The sequence below is a fragment of the Anomalospiza imberbis genome, chromosome 35 (assembly GCF_031753505.1).
Source record: "Anomalospiza imberbis isolate Cuckoo-Finch-1a 21T00152 chromosome 35, ASM3175350v1, whole genome shotgun sequence".
In the NCBI taxonomy this organism is placed as follows: Eukaryota; Metazoa; Chordata; class Aves; order Passeriformes; family Viduidae; genus Anomalospiza; species Anomalospiza imberbis.
The window spans coordinates 997,760-1,015,393 of NC_089715.1; the positions used below are offsets into that span (position 1 = coordinate 997,760).

A 17,634-nucleotide genomic window follows, 5' to 3' on the forward strand; every position below is an offset into this window, starting at 1 on the left:
ATCAATCATTCCCTGATATGGGATGGTGAACAGGATTGATTCAGACCAAGGAACTCATTTCACCTCTAAAATATTGCAAAAAGTTGTTTAAACCCTGGGATTAAATGGGAATTACATACTCCATGGCATCCACAGAGTTCTGGTCACATTGAGAGGATGAATCAAACTCTTAAAAGAGCTCTAGATAAGCTGATGATGGAAACCCGGATGTCATGGATAAAATGTCTCCCTTTGTCCTTATTAAGACTTAGAACTCAACCCCAGTCAGATCTGGGGGGCTCACCCTATGAAATGATATTTGGGTTACCCTTTTTGACCTCACCCCAGAGGGTTGCCACCTATGAGGAAGGGGAAGCCAATGCCAAGAAATATGTTATGTCTATAGCAGAAACCTTAGAAGGGCTAAGACATAAAGGGGCAATTCCTCAAACTACCACCCTGGATTTCAGAATCCATAACATTAATTCTGGGGACTGGATCAAGTAATGATCAAGTCATGGAGAGATCAGCCTTTAACTCCTCAATGGGAAGGTCCCTTTCAGGTTCTGCTCACCACTGAATCGGCCGTGTGAACTGCAGAGTGGGGATGGACTCATCCCAACAGATGGACTCATGCCCACAGAGTTAAAGGCCCAGTAGAAGAACCCAAAGAGTGGACTATAACATCCAGACCCGGTGAAACGAGATTGACTCTCAGGCAGAGACTGAGAGACAACCAGAAAAACACCAAGACGCCTTAAGGCAAGCTTCAACCAACCAGTTTGAGAACTGTCTTCCTGTTTTAATGGGTGAGAATTACCAGCACCCCTGTAGGGGAAGTACACAAGGGACCGTAAGAGGAAATGGGACAGCTTCTTTAAGAAAATAAGACAAAAGGAGGAGGGCAAGACCAGGTTGGCACCTTTGTTCACTACCAAGAAGACTCCATAGCCCTGCTGTGGGTAGCAACCCCGTAGTTATGGTAAGGTAGGGACAAAAGGCCATATCGGACCACTGTCATTCCCCAACTGTCTTTGAATACAACAGGGACTGGAGGGCGAGACCGAGCTGGCCTCTGGACCCCTAAGATACACTGACTATGGGTAGCAACCACAGAGGTATGATAGATGGGAGTCAAAGCCATCCTGGACCTCTGTTAGGCCCTTTTGTCCATTCCAAATAAGTGTGTCTAAGGAAAACCTGAGATTTTTCTCCTGTTCCCACTGTCCTTGCCGACATCAACAGATGCTAGTATGACTCATTCAAGAGAGAGAGAAAATTTTAATTAAATGTTCAAGCAAAATGACTTACAGAAAAAGAAAATGGGGGTTTGTTATAGATGGGTAATCCTATGGTTGACTCTCACAGTTAAGGGGTGAATATTAAGTATATGTTAAGAGAAGTTGTGTAGGTGTATAGTTATCTTTCCCTTCCCCCTTGCATTGTTATCATGGGATGCCCTCAGTAGTCAGGGCATTTGGGAGGGTCGGCTTGTTGCTATGGCAGCGCCTGAGCTCCAGTCAAGCTGTAAGAAAGTGATCTCCACCACTGGACAGCGAAGGAGGAGCGGATTGACAAGACTTTGTGAGGGGCTGGAGGTATTAAAGACAGAACATCCATTTTGTAGATGAGCACACGGTGACTTAATCCTTTGCTCCTGGTGCTGTATTCTTTACTTTATTCACTCTTAAGTTGTATTTTGACAAGGTCTTAATAAAACCATTTAAATTATTGAAAGTGAAAATTGTTTCTCACATGGGGTTGGGGAATGTGGGGCAAGGTTGTCCACACTGGGTCAGACCTGAGGGTGAAACTTCTCTGACCTGGCCAGACCTCCTTAGGAGCGGCCCTACATCAATATCAATCACAGAATGCTGCAATCAGCTCTTCTCTAAAGAGAACAGTAATAAAGACACTCTTTAAAATAAGAATACATATTTCTTAGAAGTTCTTTGAAATATTTCTCCATAACTGTAAAAGAAAACCTTCTTAATGAACTGCATTAGAGCAGAGGGAAATCAACACACAGCCATGGCTTCTCAGGACTTGCTTCATCCTAATGAGCCCCGTGTTGCATTTGGAGGTGAGCCCTGGAACCTCAGGGCCTGAGAGGAGATTGCACAAACCTGTCCAGGAGTCAAAGTCAGAGAAAAAAGCCAAAGTTTCTTGAGACATTAATGGGCGCCACTGAGGTCCATCCCCAACACAGGCTCCTCATGGACTCCTTGGAAAAGAGAATTGGAGTACAGGATTGCACAAAAAACCTTTCAGAGACTCAGGGTGAAAAGGACAATCCAAAGTACCTTAAACTCCTTGAGTATCTCAAAGCATTCATGAGCCCCACTGAGTGTCAGTGCAAAGCTCTCAAGGGACTCATTAAAACAGATAATTTCAGGCTGTGACTGCACAATCTTTCACACAGAGTCTGGATCAAAAGGGAAACACCAAGTACCTTAAAAGAACTGAAGTACCTTGAAGCATTAATGAGCCCCACTGACTGTTGTTCCTGACAAAGCCTCTCCAGGGACTAATTACAGCAGATAATTGGAGGCCATGACTGCACAAAGCTCTCAGAGCCTCCAAGGCAAAAGCCAAAGCCAAAGTGCTTTGAAAAACCTGCAGTCCCTGGGAGCATGAAGGAGCCCCCAGGGCCATTCCTGAGCAAGGCTCCCCAGGGACTCCTTCCAGCAGATCCTTGAGGCCACTGGGATGTGGGCTAGGGGGGGATGCTGAGGGCAGGACAAGGGGCTGACAGTGCCCAGCCTGGCTGGGGCTGTGCCAGGAGGCCCCAGTGCCTCAGGACAAGGTGTCTCCTGACAGCCCTTGGTGGCACAGACCCTGCTGTGCCCCAGGGCACCAAGACTTGGCTTCTCTTTGTCCCCACCTGTCATCAGTGCCTCCAGTTCTCTGCTCTGCCTGGGGCCTGGGGACACTTTCTCAGTCGTGTCCCTCAGTGGGACCCATTAAAAGTCAAAGAAACTTTGGAGCTGGATTCTGACTTGGAGCTCTGGAGAGGTTTCTGCAGCTCCCTCTCAGGGCCTGATGTTCAGGGCCTGAGCACAAAGCCCCAGAGGGTCATTAAAGTCCTTGTGCTGTGTCTGTGCTGCTGAGCTGGGCCGGGCTTCTGGCACAGAGGCTGATCCTGGTAACCAAGGAGAGCTTCAAAAGCACATTTCTCTGGATGAGCAGCTCTTCTCCCAGCCCAGCAGGGCTGGGGCACTGCCTGCAGCCAGCCCGGGCACAGCACAGAGGCACAGAGAGCTTCCATCAGTCAGGGCTGGGAAGGTGCTGAGAAGTGCCTGGGGCAGAATCACTGGCAGCCCTTGGCACAGGAACCTCTGGCTGCAGGACAATGCAGCTGCAGCTCCTGGAGTGATCTCCTACAGCGGGAACATCCCAATGCCCACAGACCCTGAGAGTACATTCTCTGATCATCTCTTGTGCAGAGCAGCCAGGGGTGCCCAGGGCTGTCCTGCAGAGCAGGGTCCTGCAGCCCAGGGCGCTGTGCTGGGCCAGGGACTCTGCTGCCTGCCAGGGACAGCTCTCAGCCGGCCCGGGGAGCTGCTCCCAGCGCTGGAGAGAAGCTGTGGGGGGAAGGAGCCACCCTGAGCAGGGCAGGTGCTGCTGCTGAGAGCTGCTGGTAGGGGAAGGGCTGCTCCCAGCTCCAGACCAGCCTGGGCAGAGCTCCAGAGGACACTTCCCAAAGAAGGTAAACCTGGGATTGCTGTAAAGCTCAGGAGCTTTCCTGAGAGTGTTTTCAATTTCCTGCTTGGAGCAGGGTGGGAAAGTTGGGGTGATGACAAAAAGATTTTTGCTTTTTATACATTTTTCATATAGTCATATCTCTGTAAATTACTATTATATACTTATAAAACTATAACCCTTATATTGTAAAACATAGGCAAACCTAATCGGAAGAAATGATGATGTCTAACATCAGTTTAGAAGGCTGAATGATTTCTTTATTATAACTATGCTATAATACATTAATATACTATATAAAAGAAGATACTAAGACTACATACTTACTTTCTTTAACTACTATATCTAACTAGTAATAACCTGTGATCCTGTTCTTGAGAGTCTAGACACAGGTGGATTGGATTGGCCATCAGGCTCAAACAATCCTCACTAGAATCTAATCAAGCAATCACCCCAGGTCAACAATTCTCTAAACACATTCTACATAGGAAAAACAAGGAGTAGAAATAGAAATTGTTTTCTCTTTCTCTCTGTGCACCTCTATGAAAAATCCTGAGAGTGGGAGAAATGTGCTACCACACCCTTACCTAACTCTTAATTAACTCTATTTAACTACTATTATAAACGTAATATAATTATAATCCTTAATTAACTCTAGTACATTTCCTAACCTTTCTCTTAGATTTTAGAACAATAAGCTGACTGTCTAAATACATTCTTGAAATACTGTATAGCCTTATTATTAGGAAGAGGACCTACAAGAAGAACATTTTGGTTTTTGACCAGAATGTGAGCAGTCACAAGAAAAAGTGAAGGCAAAGAAGCCCTTGGACCTACTCCAATGGGTTGAGCCAGGGGTGTGTAACTGGGGCAATTGACTCTCCTATTGGATGTTCCTGTTAAATATCCTAATTAATTAACCTTAATAAATTGTTGAAATCAGGGGCTGGGTTCGCCCCATCCCCACTGGGACACCTGGAAGATTCCAATAAAGGTCTGGTTTTTACTTTACTGGTCTAACACTATTACATGGATTTTTTTTTCTCTTTTGATTATAGACCACTGGGGGATGAGAGAAGCAGAGCAGGAATTGTAATCCCAGAATGACAGAACATTCTGAGTTGAAAGGGACACACAGGATCATCAAAGGAATGTGTGAACATTTACAGAGACTCCAGAACTGTGACTTTGGGTGGTCAGTCTCTCTGCTGGCAGCCTCCCAAAGGGCCTTCAGCCACTCCTCAGCCCTGGACAGCAGCAGCATCACCTTTGCAGGGCCCAGCAGGGCTCTCCTGAGCTGCCCTCGCCCAGCTGCACACAGACCCTGCCCCAGCCAGGGCCCTGCACACAGGCAGGTTTCTGTAGGGCCGGGCCGAGGGCACCCAGGGTGGGATGGGCTCTGTGAGCGCTGGCAGGGACAAGGCACCTCTCAGGAGGGAATGTCCAGTCCCAGGGAGATGCTCAGGGAAGCAGAGGGGGCTGAACAGAGCAGTGCTGGGGCAGGAGGGCACTGTTGGTGTGTGGGAGGTGCCGGGCACAGCTGGGCACGGGAACACTGTCCTGAGTGCCCGGCTGTCTCTGCCCTGCCCTCTCAGGCACAGCACCACAACATCTTCTCCTGTTTCTGCACTCCCCTGAAATTGTCACTCTTATCTGGTGCTCTCAGGGAGGCTCTGGCATTTGCAGCAGCTGAGTCAGGCACTGCCCTTGGCATTCCTGCCAGGCAGGGCTGTCCATGGGAATGGGGTGTCCAAGCTTCCCTGGGACCTGTGGGGCTGTGGGCAAAGCAGTCCATGGGAAAGGGGAATGAGCTGAGCCCCTCCCTGAGATCCCATCATGGGCACAGCCGGGGATCTCCTTGCTGTGCCCTTCCCAGCTCTGAGCTGCCCTCCTGGGTGCAGAGCTGTGCCAGAGCCTCTGGGAGTTCCCGGAATGTCCCACGGGGAAGTGCAGAGATGCCACAGCTGAGGAAATGCTGCTGGGATGGCCAAGGGAGCCGTGAGTGTCCGTGGCACAAGGGGGTGCTGAGAGTTTGCCCAGAGACCTTTGGAGAGGGTGAGACATTCAGGGATACCTCTGCTCTGGGCAGGATCTGGTTTATCCCAGGGTGACCCGGGAGTGTGACTGTGCTCTGATTGCAGCCAAAGGTGCAAAGCCAGGGCAGTTGGGAACAAGCCCATCCAGCCCCTCACCTGCCCTCAGCCACAGGGAATCCTTTGCCTCTCACATTTCTCAGTGGCAAACGCTGAGTGCAGCAGGAATGCTGGGGATTTCTGATCTCAGAGAGCCAGGAATGATGTGTGGGTAGGAAAAACATTCCCTACATCTCCTCACTGCTATCCATGTCTTCTAGCCCACAGAATGCAAATAATACTAAGCCTTTCTGCAGTAGGAGTGATTCTCCTGACAAATCCTGAATATCCGGCCTTCCCCCTCTGCCACATGGCCACAAACCCAGGTCAGCGGGGCAGGGATGGCTCCTTGAGAGCCCCCACAAACAGCCCTGGCTGCTCCTGGCACATTCAGCCAGAACAAATGGAGATCAGGCAGGGACCTGGGTGAAGGTTTTCCCAGAGCAGGAAGAAGGGTGGGTGAGTTTCAGCAAAACAGGCTACCGTGAACGGCCCTGGTTTGGCTCCAAGCAGCCTCTCCTGACTCGTCACTGTCCTTTCTCCATGAACAGGTCTCCGTGTGCAGCCACAGCCAATGTCCAACAGCAGCTCCATCAGCCACTTCCTCCTGCTGGCACTGGCAGACACGCGGCAGCTGCAGCTCCTGCACTTCTGCCTCTTCCTGGGCATCTCCCTGGCTGCCCTCCTGGGCAACAGCCTCATCATCAGCGCCGTAGCCTGCGGCCACCACCTGCACACGCCCATGTTCTTCTTCCTGCTCAACCTGGCCCTCAGCGACCTGGGCTCCATCTGCACCACTGTCCCCAAAGCCATGCACAATTCCCTCTGGGACACCAGCACCATCTCCTACACAGGATGTGCTGCACAGGTTTTTCTGTTTATATTCTTCATCTCAGCAGAGTATTTCCTCCTGACCATCATGTGCTACGACCGCTACGTGTCCATCTGCAAATCCCTGCACTACGGGACCCTCCTGGGCAGCAGAGCTTGTGCCCACATGGCAGCAGCTGCCTGGGCCAGTGCCTTTTTCACTGCTCTGCTGCACACGGCCAATACATTTTCCCTGCCCCTGTGCCATGGCAATGCCCTGGGCCAGTTCTTCTGTGAGGTGCCCCAGATCCTCAAACTCTCCTGCTCCAAATCCTACCTCAGGAAACTTGGGCTCATTGCTGTTAGTGCCTGTTTGGTATTTGGCTGTTTTGTGTTCATTATTTTCTCCTATGTGCAGATCTTCAGGGCTGTGCTGAGGATCCCCTCTGAGCAGGGACGGCACAAAGCCTTTTCCACCTGCCTCCCTCACCTGGCCGTGGTCTCCCTGTTTGTCTGCACTGGCATACTTGCTAACCTGAAGCCCCCCTCCATCTCCTCCCTATCCCTGGATCTGTCAGTGTCAGTTCTGTACTCGGTGGTGCCTCCAGCCCTGAACCCCCTCATCTACAGCCTGAGGAACCAGGAGCTCAAGGCTGCAGTGTGGACACTGATGACTGGATGCTTTCAGGGACATTAAAAAACTGCTGGCCAATTTCTGTAAATCACTTCTAAAAAAGTCATCTTTGATACATCTTCATGTTGGTTTCATTTTGGAGGTTCTTTTTATTTGTTTTTTTTTTTTAAATATTGTCCACACAAAAATGTCATTGTTTGTGCCATTTCTCATTTTATTTCTCTCTACCTTCCCTGTGGCCACAGACTGTGTCAATGAGGGGCTGTGCTCTTGGTGGCTTTAAAGGAACGGAAGGGTCACCAGCAAAGTTTTCTGCAGAGATGCCCTTTTGTCGCCTTCTCTGGAGCTGCAGCAGCAATGTCTGTGTGCAGAGCTGGGGGCAGATCAGTGCTGGCACAGCAGCTGTGCCCAGCAGCAGCAGCACTTGGTGTTGCCAGTGCTGCTCCCGTGGCCCTGCCCCGCTGCCCTGGTGGCCCTGGTGTTGCTGCAGGTCCTGAGTGCTCTCGGGGCCGGGCACAGTCCTGGGGGTGGCAGTGCCGGGGCTGCAGCAGGGACAGCCCATGGGCACTGCTGGGGCAGCGCTGACGCCTCAGGCCAGGGCCTGGGGGCTCCAGGCTCCTTGCCCAGGCTCTCTCAAGAACACGGCCAGGCCAATGCTCAGCACAGAAAACCCCCGTGAGCAGCCCCAGGCTGGCCGTGGGCAGGCTGGGGGCAAACAGCATGGCTGGTCTGCAAGGGCCCTGGGGGAGACGGGAAGGAGCAGCAGAGCAGGGGCTGATCCATCCCCAGTGCGCTGGACAGCCCAGGGCAGCGTCCCAGAGCGTCCTGATGGAGCTGCCAACAACATCCCCCCTCTGCAGCCCTGGCCTCTCCCCCAGCTCACACAGGTGCCGCATCCTTGCAGGCACAGCCACGGCAGCGCTGGCTCAGGAGCCCCTGTTTGCATTGCACACAGCAGGCGGGAGCCCCCCATGCTGCTGCTGTGGGGACATGAACCTGAGGGAGCGCAAATGCCAGCAGCCCCTGGGGCCAGGAAGGGCTGGGGGACGCCAGGGAAACCACTCAGCTTTGTCCTGGCCTCTGCAGTCAGCCAGAAAGTTTGTTCCCATCAGCTGGGAGTTTCCTGTCCCACTGCAGACGCTGTTGCTCAGAGCCAGGGCTGCCTGGCAGCCACCCCCAAACTGCCCTGAGCATTTCCTTGGCTTCACCTTTGTTTTTTTTTAATCTTCTTGCTACTATTTCTTCCTATTGCCCATCCCCGTTCTCTCCCCTGCAAACAGCCCATCCCTGTTTGCCATTTCCTCTCTGGCCCCGCTCCCTATTCCAGTTCCTGACTTGGCACCATGGGAACGGCCCTTGGGGAGCAGGATCATCCCACAAATGCTGCAGGAATTGTCTGCAGGCTCCTGCAGTGCCTCGTGCTGCTCCCTTGCCAGAGGCAGCCCAGGCCAGGGGGGCACATCTGGGCTGCTGTGTCTGGCTGTGGGGCTCCCGGTTCTGGGCAGTGAGGAGGGGCTGCAGAGGCTCTGCAGGACTGACAGGATGGGCTTTGGGGCTGTGAGGAGGAGCTGAGGAACCTGGGCTGGTGGAGCTTCTAAAGAGAAGGCCCAGGGCTCCTCCTGCAATTGCTCCCAGGGTGGTTTCAGAGAATCCCAGAATCAGCAAGGCTGGAAAAGACCTTGGAGATCATCAAGTCCAACCTGTTCCCTGACACTGCCTTGTGTCCCCTGAGCCTCCTCTTCTCCAGGATCAACACCCCGTGCTCCCTCAGCCGCTCCTCACAGGACTTGTGCTCCAGACCCCTCAGCAGCCTTGTTGCCCTTCTCTGGACATGCTCCAGCCCCTCCATGTCCTTCCTAAATTGGGGGGCCCAGAACTGGACACAGCACTCGAGGTGCTGCCCAACCACTGCTAAGCACAGGGGAAGAATCACTGCCCTGTTCCTGCTGGCCACACCATTCCTGATCCAGGCCTGGAGCCATTGGCCTTCTTGGCCACCTGGGCACACTGCTGGCTCATGTCCAGCCTGCTGTCCATCAGTCCCTGCAGGTCCCTTTCTGCCTGGCTGCTGTCCAGCCACTCTGTCCCCAGCCTGTAGCTCTGCAGGGGTTGTTGTGGCCAGAGTGCAGGATCCAGCACTTGGACTTGTTAAACCTCACCTTATTGGATTTGGTTCCTGGATCCAGCCTGTCCAGGGCCCTGTGCAGAGCCCTCCTGCCTTCCAGCAGATCAACACCCCCAGACAACTTGGTGTCACCACGGTTCCATGAGGCTCCAGAGTGTCCCAATGGTGTCCATGATTCCATGGGGCCTCCCAGTGTCACAATGTCCCTCTGGTGTCACAAAGTTCCTTGGATCCTTGGGCCCTGCAGTGTCACAATGGCACCGTGGTGCCCCAGGGCCCTGCAGTGTCACAATGGATCCTTGGTTCCATGAGGTCTGGCAGGGCAGCAATGCTCTCCTTGGTTCCCGCTGTCTCCCACACCTCCCACTCTCAGGCTATAGAAGGACACCTGGCCGATGAAGGGGAGTGGGAGTGGGTACCTACTCGAGGAGATAATAATAAAAATCCCTCCCAACCCCCTCTCCCAAGCCAGGTGCCCCTTCAGATTCGGTATGATCCCCTGGATCTGGAGAGTCAGCCAGATGGTTTAGAAGAAAATTATCAGCCCAGTGAGCCTCCCAATTATGATTCATCTGTGAGACAGATCAGCACCACTAACATCAAAAAGGAAAGAAGGGTAATCGTGGTGGGTGACTCCCTCCTGAGGGGAACAGAGGGCCCCATATGTCGACCAGACCCACTCCACAGAGAGGTCTGCTGCCTCCCTGGGGCCCGGGTACGGGATATCACTGACACACTGCCTGGGCTGATTCAGCCCTCTGAACGAAGTACAGGTCCAGACTCTTGTCACCAGCAGTGTCACGTTGCTCCTTGTCACCCTGCCTTGGGCGCCACCCACCCATCCATCAGTGTGTACCCCGGGTTTTTCTCTCCCTGCTGCCGTTAGCTCTGGGAGCTGCTGCTGCCCCTGGGAGCTGGGCATCCTCAGGGTGAGCTGGTGTCTCTGGGCATCATCCTGGTGCTGGCCCCGGGCTCACTCCTCCAGCTGCCCCCTGAGGCAACTGAAGGAGAAAAGCCGGTGCAGAGCCCGCCAGGCTGTCTTGGCCATGGAGCGCCATCGCCGTGGGGCCGGGGGCTGCGGGACGGCTGCACTGCCAGCGGGGCAGGCAGGAACCCTGCGTGCCAGGGGCTGGGCAGGCACTGGGCAAGCTCCTGCTGGCAGCTCATCCCCACAGGGCTTTTCCTGTGGAGGGGCAGGCTGGGCACGGCCAGCCTCCATGCCGGCTTTTTCGGCCTCGTCCGCAGGGTCAGCAGGCAAGGCACAACCCACAGACATATTTGGGTCTTCGAGTGAGGCCATGGGGAGGGGCTCGCTGTGCAGCTCGATGCAGGGATTGCTGTCTATGGGAGAAGCTGGTGGTTCTGCTTCCTCCTCTTGCAGCGGGAGAGACAACGGGCTCTCTGGCTCGCTGTCACTCCCTCCTGCCACTGCTCTGTCTCGGAGCTCTTCTTCCTCCCACATTTCCAGGAGCTCATCTAGAAAGGCGCAGGATGGTGAGTCACCAGAGACAGGGCACAGGCCTGCCAACAGGTCAGGATGTGCAATCCCTGAGTTGTTTTCTGTCTCTCCTGTGGAGTCCTTGAGGAGAGCATCGCATGACAGCGAGTTGTCCCAGACAGGGCACAGCTCAGCCAGCAACTGGTCAAGAGACACAAGTTCTGAGGAGGTTTGTGTCTCTCCTGTGGCATCATCGATCACACTGCAAGTGCTGAGTGGGACCCAGGGGCCTGCAGCTGGCTCCAGGGTGAGGCTTGATTGCATCCTTGAGGATGCATTTGGACCTCATGGGGCTTTCTGCAACATCCAAGGAGGAGAAGATGGCTCTAAACATCTCTTCATGGACTTTGTCTTCCATGTCCTCCAGCTCCTCCCTCTTTTTCCGCAGATGCTGCATCAAAGCCTCCTCATCCTCTGGGCACAGCCGCTTGAGCCGCGCAGTTTCCTCAGCTGGCTGACGAATTCCCTCTGCCTCTTGGCGGGCACTTAACCACTTGGGGGTTCTCAAGGTGGACTTGACGGACCTGTTCTCATACAGGTATGGGCCCAGGCCTCTCAACAGCTCACTGCAGGTGTTGCCCCCATGCCCTTCCTGCACCTTGACAAGCACCTCTATCTCAGAGCACCCCAGGTGCTTCCAAGCCGGCTGGGTCCCAGTGCGGATCTGCAGGCCATGTGTGGGTTGCACCGGTGGCAGGTGATGGCCCTGCCTTGCTGCTGAGCCACACCAGAGCCCTTCTGTTCTCCTTGCCAGGGAAGGCGTTTCCCAGGCCCCAGCAGCAGCCAGAGTGCCCCTTGGTGAAGGTGGTACCATCTCTGGCTGGCCTCTGGCCACGCGGCCCACAGCACGTGCTGTGCCTCCGGGAGAAAACCCAGGGGCTGCTCCTGCTGCTGGTGCTGGCAGATGGGGCAGCTTGACCCTCGCAGAGGCTGCTCTTTGCATTTCAGGGCTGAGCTGGCAGGGAGGTACCAGAGGCTGCTCTTTGCATTTCAGGGCTGAGCTGGCAGGGAGGTACCAGTGGAAGCTGAGGGCCACGGAGAGACAGCAAGTCTGACACGGACAGTCTCTGTGGCCCTGTGACACTGCTGTGAGGCGTGTTGTTCGTCCAGGTGACCTGAGGTGCCGCCTGTGGCTGCCTGTGGGTCACCTGTGGGAAGCAGGAGGAGGCACGGGATGGAGGTGGCTGTGTGGGCACAGTGTCCCCCATGTGCCAGCACGCCCAGGCCTGGCCCCAGGGCAGGTGCTGGCCACAGCAGCCAGGCTGGGCCGGGTTCCCAGCTGGGCTCGCTGCCTCTGGGGCATTGCTGTGCCTGGCCCATCCCAGCACTGTCCCCTCCACAGAGCATGGCCTGGTGCCCGGCCTGGCTGTCTCTGCCCCAGGGCTGTCCCTCTGGAAACTGTGCCTCCATCCCTGTCCCTCACCTGTTGCTGCATGGATCTGAGTGGCTGCCCCTCACGGGACTGGCCGTGGGCATTCTCCTTCTCCTCCTTCAGCATTGTGGTAGTGCTCTGGTGAACACTGGCCACAATCACCCAGGGGAGCTGCTGCCTCCAGAGAAGCTGCTGCCTCCTCAGAGAGCTGCTCTCCTGGCAGTGGCCACTGCAGGGACTGGCAGCCCCAAGGGTCAGGACATGCACCTGCGTCACAATGGCCTCTGGGCACGATGTCACCGTGGGTCACAAAGGCCTGGTGGGTATGGCCGCCCTTCCTCCCAGAGACATCTTGTCCCACCTTTGTTCCTCCCCTAAACATCCCCAAGGTATCCCTGTGCCAAAGTGCCAAAGAGCTTTTCCCACCCAGCCCACCCTGGGTCCCAGCCCTCAGCCCCGACCTCCTGGCGAAAGATCATCAGGAAGGCAAAAGCTCCATTTTGACTTAATCTGGTGGCTACTGTGAAAGACTATAAAAAGTGTGTTTTTTTAAAAAAGATTAATAACAAAGTAGGGCCAAGGAAAGTGTCCATTCTTTATTGCAGGGATTGGGGGCGGGGTGGGGAGGGAGGGATTCTGGTCAGGAATATGCCAGGGGCATCCTGGTTGTCTGTGCCAGCCACAGTGTGGGCAGCAGGACCGGGCTCTGATTGTCCCTCTCTGCTGGGCACTGGGGAGGCCACACCTCATATCCTGTGCCCAGCTTTGAGTCCCTTTACCCTGTGGCTACATTTAATACAAATTACCAACTCCTTGAACGGTAATTCAGTTATCTCTTGCATCTTTGTCATAAATATGTGGCGTATTGCAGATTAGAGGTAAGGGTACAGTTAATTGAAAAGTTTTCTAATTTATGGTTCAGAAATAATGCAATTATATTACATTTCATGTACTGAGTTCATTGTATGTGGTTTACATGTTGGATGGATATAATTTGGTTTATCTTCTGACAGGATATACAGGATGAATATAAACAGTAAGCAGAATATAGCCAAAACGAACAAAACTACAACATTAAATTCAAAATTCCAGTTGCTCTGTGTGGCCATCCCAAAATAGTTTCCCACCAGCAATGTTCTCAATCTTTCTTCCCTCTTTCCAGGACATGTTGTATCTTCTCTGCCTGATGATGGGTGGTAATGTGGGTTCCTTGTCTGGTGTGCTGTTGTCCATTTCAGCATGGACTCAGACCATTGCAACAGTTTCTTGCCAATGCCAGATTCACTCCAGCAGTGACAGGCAATGAAACTTGACACGGTGTGCAGTTGGACTGTAGCAATTGGTGAGTTGTGAGGGAGCTGAATTGTTAAAGCTGCAGCCCATCATTTTGCTAAAACTACAGATACAGCTATTAGAGCGATCAGATGTCTCTCAGCTGGTGTTTTCTGTAAACACAGAATCACAGAGTTCTCATACAGATACATCCATTTCCAACATATGCAAGTACAGTTGCTGGGGTTTCAACACAATATTGATGTTTTCTTAAAGGTCAAGGCAAATGTCTTAGTTGACAATAGTATTATTTTCACAAATAAATCCTTGCTGTTCCTGTCCAGTCAGGCATCAACATCCACAGATGGCCATGTGCTCCCATTTGGGGCTCACACTTGTATGTTCTAACAGACAGAGGACAGTTCCATTGGGATTTAATCAGCACTATAACTGGGTATAAGGCATGGAGTAATGTTAAAAGAAAAGCTGTGGCTTTACCCTCAATGGGATAATAAGTGTCACTAACAAGATGTCACCAAGATTGGAAACCCTTTCAAAGAGACTGTCATAATCCCAAATTACCTTTAGTTTATCAGTGGTCAAGGTGCCGTTACCCGCCTTCCCTTTTAATTGCTATTACAGCAGATTGCAACCGCATCTGTGGAAGACATGTGGTGCATGGCGCAGAATTGAACTAAAGTTACATTTATTATGATTTTTGTTAATCAATTGGCATAAATAAAGAAGTGAGGGTCTTCAGCGCGTGGGCCAAGCTGTGTCTATGTGTATTTTGGGTTCTCCTTTGAGAACGATCAGCAGTCCAGGAGATCGTCTGCAAAAGTCAATAACAGGGAATTTATTTAACAATAAATGTGCAGTAGACAGATAGAAAGGGATAGGAGACAGGAGAGTGAGAAGGAAAGAGAGGGAAATGGAGGATGGGGTGGGGAAGGAAAGAGTGGGGTTGCATGGGTGTGGGGAAGATCAGGAGTGGGGTGGGGAAGAGATCAAACAGAGGACAGCACACGACTCTTGGCTCCAGCAGTGTCCCATCCGTCCTTGGTCACCCTGCGCTTCTCTGCGCTGGAGTCCCGGTGGTTCTTGTGGAGGTGGGGAAACAAGGTCATTCATCTGGGGTTATCTTTCTCTGCTCCATGTTGCAGGTAGCCAGGGAACTGTTTTCCTCTTTGCCATGTGAAGAGAGAATGGGTTTGCCTTCATTTACCTGCCATGCTGATGCCCAAGGAGCATTTCTAAGCTCCTAAACCACCCTCCCTGGGGCAGGATGGGGATGCACCCCCATAATGCCGCTTAGCAGGTGGGTTGTGTTGTGCTCGTTCGTCCGTGCAGGTGCATGGCGGGGTTTTTCTTGGCGGCGGTGTGAAGCTGGGGCTTTAAAAGAGGCCTCTGGGGAGTGCGGTGACCCGGAGCGGGCAAGCAGGGGCATGGCACGGCTTTGAGGGCGTGGCATGGCAGTTTGTGTAGCAGTTTGCACGCAGTTTGCGCAGGCAGGGTTGCAGGTTTCCAGGTGGCCCCTGTTGGAAAGGTTTGCTGTGTGTTGCTTTCGGTGTTTTTGTTGTTTGGTTTCAGGGTTTCTGTTAGTAATGGTCTTCACACAACCAAAAACGCTAGTTAGTGCAAATCTGTGTAACCAAATGGAACCCTCCAGGAAGGATGTGTCTGTACAGACTCATTCTTGTGTGGACTGTTTGAGCTTAGCAGTGGTTTCAGGGGCATTGCAGAGGAAATCTGCCTGCGGTGTGAACAGGTGAATGATCTCCTCACACTGGTGGCCGAGCGTAGAGAGGAAGTTGAAAGACTAAGGAGTATCAGGGAAAGGGAAAGGGAAAGAGATTGGTGGAGTTCAGCCCTTCCATCCTTATGGGAGGCCCACCAAGGGTCAGAGGACTCCCATGCCTCCCACTGTCAGGCAATAGAAGAATGCTTGGGAGATGAAGGGGACTGGAAATGGGTTCCTGCTTGGGGAAGTATTAATAAAAACTCCTCCCAGCCCCATCCCTTATTCAGGTGCCACTTCAGAACAGGTATGAGCTCCTGGATCTAGAGAGTCAAGAAGACTTAGAAGAAATTTATCTGCCTCCCAGTTATGACTCATCTGTAAGACAGATCACTACTTGTAACACCAAAAAGAGAAGAAGAGTAGTCATAGTGGGTGAGTCCCTCCTGAGGGGAACAGAGGGCCCCCTATGTCGACCAGACCCACCCCACAGAGAGGTCTGCTGCCTCCCTGGGGCACGGGTACGGGATATCACTGACACACTGCCTGGGCTGATTCAGCCCTCTGATTATTGCCCACTGCTGATAAACCAGGCTGGACAAGATGAGATTGAAAAGAGGAGTGTCAGGGCAATTAAAAGGGACTTTAGGGCATTGGGTCAGGTGGTTAATAGGACAGGGGCACAGACAGTCTTTTCCTCAGTCCCTTTGGAGTCTGAGAAAAATGGTGAAAGCAATAGGAGAGCTCACATTATCAACGAGTGGCTCGAGGGTTGGTGTTGCCAGCAGAATATTTCAGATTCTTTAATCATGGGGAAACTTTTACAGCACCTGGCCTGCTTGGGCCAGATGGGCTCCATCTTTCTGCTAAGGGCAGAAGAATTTTCACTAATGAACTGGCAGAACTTGTTGAGAAGGCTTTAAACTAGGTCGGGAGGGGGAGGGAGATGTAGCTGGGTTGTCTGGAAGCAGGCTCGTGGGTGGTAAGCCTGAGTTAGGGGTGAAATCAGCAGCCCAGCTGAGGTGGGCTGAAAAAAGGCAGTCCAGGAAATTTTTAGAGTTTGTGGAGGACAATTTTTTGTTGCAGCTGATGGGTGAGCCCACCAGGGGAGGGACTATGTTGGATCTGTTGTTTGTAAACAGAGATGGGCTGGTGGAAGATGTGGTGGGTGGAGGTCACTTGGGGCACAGTGATCATGAAATTATAGAGTTCTCAATATTTGGTGAAGTCAGGAGGAACACTAATAAGACTTTTACACTGGACTTTGGAGGGCAGACTTTGGCCTACTTAGGAGACTTATTCAGAGAGTTCCTTGGGAAGCAGCCCTTAAAAACAAGGGAGTTCAGGAAAGGTGGGCATGCTTCAAAACAGAGATCCTGAGGGCACAGGAACAGACTGTCCCTGTGTGCCGAAAGACGAGTCAACTAGGCAAACGTCCAGTCTGGATGGGAAAGGAGGTTTGGAAGGAACTTAGGAATAAAAAGAGGATGTATCATCTTTGGAAGGAGGGTCAGGTCTCTCAGGAAGTATTTAAGGGGCTTGCTGGGGCATGAAGGGAAGAAATTAGAGAGGCTAAAGCTCAGTTTGAACTTAAAATGGCAGCTTTTGTAAAGGATAATAAAAATGTTTTTACAAATATATCAATGGTAAAAGGAAGGGTAAGACCAACCTTTGTTTTTTATTAGATGTGGAGGGGAATTTAATAACTGCAGATCAGGAGAAGGCAGAGGTGCTTATTGCAATTTTTTGCTGCAGTTTTTAGTGTAAGACGATTTGCCTTCAGGACAACTGTCCTCCTGGGCTGGTTGATGGTGTCAGGGAGCAGAGTGGGACACTGTTATCCAAGAGCAGGCAGTCAGAGAACTGCTGCGATGTTCATAAATCCATGGGACCTGATAGGATCCACCCCAGGGTGATGACGGTGCTGGCAGATGAGCTTGTGAAGCCACTCTCCATCATTTACCAGCAGCCCTTGCTCACTGGTGAGGTTCCAGATGAGTGGCAGCTGCCCAATGTGACACCCTTTCACAGCAAGGGTGGGAAGGAGGATCCTGGTAATTCCAGGCCAGTCAGCCTGGCCTCAGTACCCGGTAAGGTCATGGAACAGTTCACACTGAGTGTCATCACACAGCACTTCCAGGATGGCCAGGGTGTCAGACCCAGCCAGCAGGGGTTTAGGAGGGCTAGGTCGTGTTTGACCAACCTGGTCTCCTTCTATGACCAGGTGACCCTCCTGGTGGATGCAGGAAAGGCTGTGGATGTTGTCTATTTGGACTCCAGCAAGGCCTTTGACACTGTCTCCCACAGCACACTCCTGGAAAAGCTGCAGCCCACGGCTGGGACAGGAGCACTCTGTGCTGGGTTCGGAACTG

General features: G+C 52.5%; 1 long non-coding RNA gene and 2 pseudogenes across 1 annotated transcript in view; 1 reads left to right on the top strand and 2 right to left on the bottom strand.

The window, feature by feature from the left end:
- LOC137464047 (uncharacterized) overlaps positions 1-9,529 on the bottom strand; it is a 137,977-nt gene extending 128,448 nt beyond the window's left edge. The window contains exon 1 of the long non-coding RNA XR_010994054.1: positions 9,417-9,529. This is a non-coding gene — a long non-coding RNA (uncharacterized lncRNA). The remainder of the gene's footprint in view (positions 1-9,416) is intronic.
- Positions 1-17,634, bottom strand: part of LOC137464036 (zinc finger protein 208-like) — a 1,110,012-nt pseudogene that overhangs the window by 802,395 nt on the left and 289,983 nt on the right.
- LOC137464035 (zinc finger protein 850-like) overlaps positions 1-17,634 on the top strand; it is a 1,110,255-nt pseudogene that overhangs the window by 793,976 nt on the left and 298,645 nt on the right.